The sequence below is a fragment of the Pteropus vampyrus genome, unplaced genomic scaffold, assembly GCF_000151845.1.
Source record: "Pteropus vampyrus isolate Shadow unplaced genomic scaffold, Pvam_2.0 Scaffold313, whole genome shotgun sequence".
NCBI lineage: Eukaryota > Metazoa > Chordata > Mammalia > Chiroptera > Pteropodidae > Pteropus > Pteropus vampyrus.
Genome location: NW_011889094.1, coordinates 729,017 through 735,195, shown reverse-complemented (window position 1 = coordinate 735,195; position 6,179 = coordinate 729,017).

Here is a 6,179-nt window from a genome sequence, read left to right as displayed (position 1 = left end):
TCCCAGAGAGTCGTGCGTCTGTGCTGTGGCGTCGTTCGTACGGAAAGGCGGGCGCGTCGTTTCTGTCCTTGAGGACAGAGACTTTGATGACGACAGGTGAACCACGAGCCCTGCTGCCTGGAGCAGAGGAACGCCGGCCCCAGGACGGCCAGGCGCACGTGGCCTGCAGGTGGCCGGTCACCAGCAGAGTCGACGCTCGGTGACGTCTGTCCTCGGCCTGCCATTCCTTCCAGAGCGAGCACGGCGCTGGTCTCCACAGCCCCGATGCTGCAGAGGGCATGCGACGGGGCTCGCTGGGCAGCTGCTGGAGAAAACGGACTCCCTGTCCAGCTGGAGAGGCCACGCCACAGCAGCGTGGGCCCCGCCAGGCCCGGGGGCGGCGCTGGGGATGCCCGGCTCCCTCCAGACCGCCCGGCCCCTTGGAGAAGGTTCCTGGGCCCCAGTCCAGAGGACGGGCCGGGCAGATGGGACACGGGAGGCCCACGCCCGCCTGCCCTTGCCATCGCGTTCTGGACATTGGGTTCTGGACTCGTAACCAGAAGAAAAGCACTCACAGATGCGGAGTGTGCGTTCCAACACCAAGTCTCCACCTCGCACCTAATGGCCTGAGTCAGGAGCCGCGAGGGGCCTGGCCCTTCCCCTCGCCCAGAGGAAGGCACTGGCACACACGCCCGTCGGCGCACTCCTGGGAGGACGTCGCTGTCTTACGAACTTGGAGTCAAGTGATTCATCGGGTCCCGTCCTTGTGAGCAGTCCCCCCAGAGCTCCCGAGTTCCCCTGGAGCTCCCGAGTCTCGGCCCTGCCATCCAGCACGTCTTGGAGCCAGCTTCATGTGTGTCTTTACCAACGAGGCCTGTCCGCAAGGTGACTGGCATGGGTTCCTGACAGGTCCGTGTGTGTAAGCGCGGGGCGAGGGGGGTCCCTGTTCCTGGGGACTCTCCGTGTGGTGAAGGACGAAGTCACAAACAGCTACTTTCAGTGCAATGTAGGAAGGTTGGTTTTTTTTTTTTGCATTTGTCGAAGGAAAAAACTTTGAAGTTATACCACGAGTTTGGTTGCAGACAACAGAAGCTGGGACCGTGAGCCGTTGGCTGACCACGTCGGGGAAGCGGCAAGCAGGGCGCGTTAGACACGTCTCCCCGCCCCACGTCCGGAATCACCAAGGCCTCCTCATCGGCGTGGCCTGGAGGTGAGGCTCACGGCGGGGCCACAGCAGCGCCCGGCCACTCTGCAGGCCCTGACCTCCCCGAGCTCTCGCTGGCGCCCGGCATCTGCGTAATTCAGCTCCACGAGAAATCTTCGCAGGAACAGGGAGGGGATTTTTCAATTTACCAAAATCCGAACACGAGCAGCCGCATTTATTTCGTGCACACAAGTCCACACGGACACGCCAGCCCCGGGGGGATGTCCCTGGGGCCCCTGCTCACATTTGGAAAGACGCGAGGGCCCAGAGAAGCCATCGGTGCAGCGGTTCTTCCCGTCAGCAGCTAGAACGGTCGAATGCCCCCCACACGTTCGCGGGCACCGCCGGCCGCTCAGGGAGGCCGGGCTCAAGGCTCGTCTTCCTTTGACTCACTATTTGTGTCTTTTAAGACACAAAAGCATCTGAGTCTCCTCCGCGGTGGTCCCTGTCTGAAAACCGGCGTGTCTGTATACACACACCGCGGGGCTCGCGAACTCTGGGCAGACGCGGTGTCCTCCTGATGTGTGTGCAAATGCGTGTGAGTGTGCGAGCGGCACGGAAACGATGCACGTGAGCGGAGATTGCTCCCACGTCCAGGAAACGCGAATCTCCACGCACTTTATAAAGACACTGTCCTTTATTCCAGAGCAGATATTTGCGAGAAAAATAAGAAAATTCAATGAAGTCTCAGACCTGCAAAACCTCTGCACGTGGCGTCAAATCCAAAGTCGGCTGGAAAGAAAGCGCAGCACGTTTGGGATCAAAAGCAGCGAAAACTGTCTGGCTGTGTTAAGATTTAGTTTGTTTTCAGGGACATAGTGATAAATACAGATTAACGCAACACCACGGAGAGTGTGGACGAATTCGGACATTGCAATGTGTTTGGAAACCAGACGCGAGCCAAGGAGGAGGCTTGACAGTCAGAGCCTGAGCAGCCTGCGCTCTGTTGACACTCGCTCCGTGTCCCGTCCTGGGCTGAGGCCCCGCGTCCGTCTCTGTCGTCACTAAGACGGGCGCCATCTGCTGTTTCGCTGTGACAGAAGCCATCGGGCTTGCGGACCCTGGTGCCGGAGAGAAGTCCCTCCCTCGTGCCCTCCACAGTTCGGCTTCCTCCGAAACGCAGGAAACAGGCACCGGCCTCCGGCCACGCGGGACGTGCCGTTCCCACGGCCGGTGCGAAGAATCGGCCCAGGAGAGCCGTCCTGCTGGCACGCGCGCTGCGGTCAGCAAACTGGCCTTGGCGGCTGTCCCAGGAGAGCGAGCATGAGTCCTGGGCTCTGGGCAGCCTGCAGGACGGAGGGCCGGGCCAGGAGGGGGGCCAAGACCAGGAAAGAGGCCGCCCCAAATCACCAGCAAGGGCCTGGCCTTCAGACCACGGGGCGACATCCGGGGCAGGCTAAGCTCTCGGCAGAAGACCGGAATGTGACTGACGAGCTGGCCTTCAAGGACCCGGTGGTCATCCCACTGGGCACGGAGGGTGGTGGCCAGCGGGAGACGGCCTCGCAGGCCCTGAGCACCTGACGAGGCGCGGGCGGGGTCACTCCCAGTGGAGGCCACGGAGGCCGCTCAAGCCGCGGGCAGCGGAGCTGGGGACGATGGGGGCTCAGCCCCCACGTGGAACTCCCGACGAACAGCGACGTGTGTCTCGGGCGTGACCCACTTTCCTGCATCCGTGTCCAGATTATGACCTAAGACGGGCAGAACAAGCGTCTCAGATGCAGCATGGCCGACACTCGGCCTGCAGGGTGCATGGACCCCGCACCGATGACCCGACCTTCCGGCCCCTCGGTGAGCCCGGGGCTCTCTGCATCGTCACCACCTTGTGCCAGCCCCCAGAGAGAGTCTGAACACAGTCGAGGCAGCGGACAGCACTGAGCGTCGAGGGGACGAGTCAGTGCGTCTCGGTGGTTTGGAGCCAGATGTCCTGAGCCATGCTGTGCTTCCCGTGTCGTGGGACGTGCTCCGCCCCCGCTCGCACACAAAGCAAGGCCACCAGAGGACAGGTTCCGGTCAAACCCCGGGCCGCCCTCTCCCCGGGCCCTAAACCCCGGAGTGCAGACACGCACACGTCGGGGTCTGGCTGTCCTGGTCCCGCCCAGCATCTCTGGCCCCCGAGCCAGCGCAGGTGGGAAAAGGTCCCCAGCCGCCTGGGGGGCCATCTCCCACGCCACAGACCAAGGAGGGGCCGCGTCTGGCCTGCTGGGGGACTCATGTGCGGCCAGAGGTGGCCGGCCCCAGGACTCGGGGTCCCACCTACCTCTGACCACTAGAAAGACACTTTGTGGGGAACTTGGAATCTCGGCGTCTGATGAAGCGTATGTTACTGATTCAAGGTAAGTGTTGAAATTTTCCATTGCGTAACAGAGGAAAAGGGGGAGACACCCTCGCTGGCCTCTAAGGGAACCACAAATGATTTGCTGACTTGTTTTTTTTTTTTTTCAGGAAATACTTTTTAAATCACGTCTTGGCAAGCAACGTAAGAGCTATTTCTGGGTTTTGAGCTTTTCTTGAATAAGAATCTGGACTTTAAAACGTTGAGGACTGCTTTAATTTAAAAACTAAAAAATATACAAAACACGATGAAATGATTAATAGTGTAAAATTGTTATTAAAATGTGCAAAATTTGCAGCCCGTGACACTACAAGGAAACCTAAACTCAAGACAAGCTAACACCGTGGCTGCAGTGGCTGACGCGGGCCACGGAAGGAGGAGCAGGCAGTGGGACGCGACGCTTTGAAGTCCTAGCTGCAGAAACACGGCGCGGTCTCCGAAGCCTCGCGTGGCCCCAGCAGCAGCCGGTGCGAGTTCGGGTTTGCGCAGAGGGGGTCGGGGCCCCCGCAGCCCGCGGTTCGCCCGCCAGCTCCGGCGAGATGTCTCATCCCACCGGTGAGCGAGCTGAGCGTCCGGGGTGCTGATGATCTAGCCGCCCCTGGAGTTGTGTCCACAACCTGTGCTTTTCAGTACAAAACAGGGCCTGTCTTTCATAAACGTTAACTTTTGCTCCTGCATAGAAGGTTTTTAAAGAAAAATATTATAAAATAATAGCCCAAGAGCCACAGGACCAACATCGGGGACGCTGGGCCCCTCACATGTCCACAGCTGCTCGGCGCTGCCTTTTTGGGTCTCCACCCACAGAAACGGGCGACCCCACCGACTGGACCGGCCCGTCCGTCGCGAGAACTGAGCGAGAACGCAGGGCGTCGAAACCCTAGTTTCCCTCAGCGTCAGAGCCCGCTGGAGATGCGACTTGGCTGCGCCCGGCCCGCGTTTGACCACCATCGCCTTACTGCTGGCCACGGCGCAGGAACAGGCGGGTGCAGACGGGTCCCCAGAGTGAGGGGACGAGGGCTGGGGGGCCACAAAGACCCTGCTCCGGTGTCCCGCTGCTTATGCAGCCTAAACACCCCCAGCAAGACGCCCTGGGGGCCGGGGTCGAATGCGCAGGCTCTTCCTTCGGCGGGACCCCCACAGGCCCTGGGGCACTGGGCGTGGGGTGCCACTGCCGGAGCCCTCGGCCTGTGCTGTCCCCTCTCTCCCGCCCACCTCGCTCAGTCCAACTTCCTGGAACAACCTCCAAACCGCACAGCCTAGTCCCGAGCCACGGCCACAGTCTGCTTCAAGCGGCGGTGAGCTGGACAAAGCCGTTTCGAAGCCCCCTTGGCGGCGAGAGAATCGGCCCAGGAGAGCGATCCCGCTGGCACGCGCGCTGTGGTCAGCAAACTGTCCTGAGCGCGGCAGCGGGCCGGCCCCGGCCCCCAGGACGGCCGTCTCCTGTGCTGTGCCCCACGCCGTGGGGGGCCTCTGCCGGCACGGGCCGGGTTCTCCCTGTCCCCACCCCTGTCTGGGCTCGAGGGCTGACCCGGTTTTCAGCACATCGATCTACAGTAGAACACAGCTCAGCTTTGAAAAATGCGTTCCCCAGGGAGGTCACGCCCAGGAGGCTGTGATAGGGTTTGGGTGTTTCTGAAACCCTTCGGCGTCCCAGTCAGGGATCTGGGCTGGGGCGTCCCCCAGGGTGCTGACCTCGCCCCTCCCAGGCTGGCGATGCTGAAGTAACTCCCAGGGGCCCTGCCCCGTCACGCCCAGGCCCTGCAACCTCCTGCGTCCCGCACCGTGTCCCGCACCGTCAGCAGGGCCTGGCAGGAGCAGGGCGTTGATGTCTGGTGACACCACGGTGTCCCCGAAGACCCACAGGAGTTCTCCTCCCAAGCAGGCCGCATGAGGACCAGCCGTGCGGGATGCCCGCCACACACCCCGTGGGGCAACCCTTCACGGGGACTTTCCTCGGCCGTTCCTCTAGTCGTGGGGGTGACCTTTTACCTCGTGGGCTGGGTCACAGTGGGCAGTCAAGACAAGCGAGCGGCATGTGGGCCGTGGGCCCTGGGGACAGGAGGATGGTGCTGGGTCTCTGTGCAGTGGGGCGGGGGTGGGGGGTCCTGTGCGGGAATCGTGTGAGCCAGGGCCTCTGTGCTGGGCTCTCCATCACCTCTGTGCTCGATGTCTGTCCCCCAAACGTGCGATTCCTGGCCAGGCCCGTGTCACTCCGAGGCTCGCGGACGGCACGGCAGCCAGGGACATGCGTGCTCACATCGTGGGGGCCGTGACTTGTCCCCTCCCCGCCAGTTCCTGGAACACATACTCCCCCAACTGCCTCGACCTGCACCCCTAACCCACGTTCGATGACATCACACAGCTTGGCCTAGTGGCCAGGAGCCAGCTCTGGACCCAGGAGGGCCTGCCTCCAGGCTCTATGTCCATGTCCCCTGCGTCACCCCAGGCAGAGATGATGCTAACCCCCAAGGGCACCGCAGAAGTGCCCCGTTGCCCGAGGACCAGGAGGGCAGGATGAGGCTGTGGGGCTGGCGCTTGGTGGCCTGAGGCCCAGACCACTGGCAGGAACGCTCACGGGCGTCCCCAAAGCCGATGTCCCCAGGCTGTGGTGGCAGTGAGCAGCTCTCACCTCTGAACCACACGCCCTCTGCCAAGTCGCTCCCC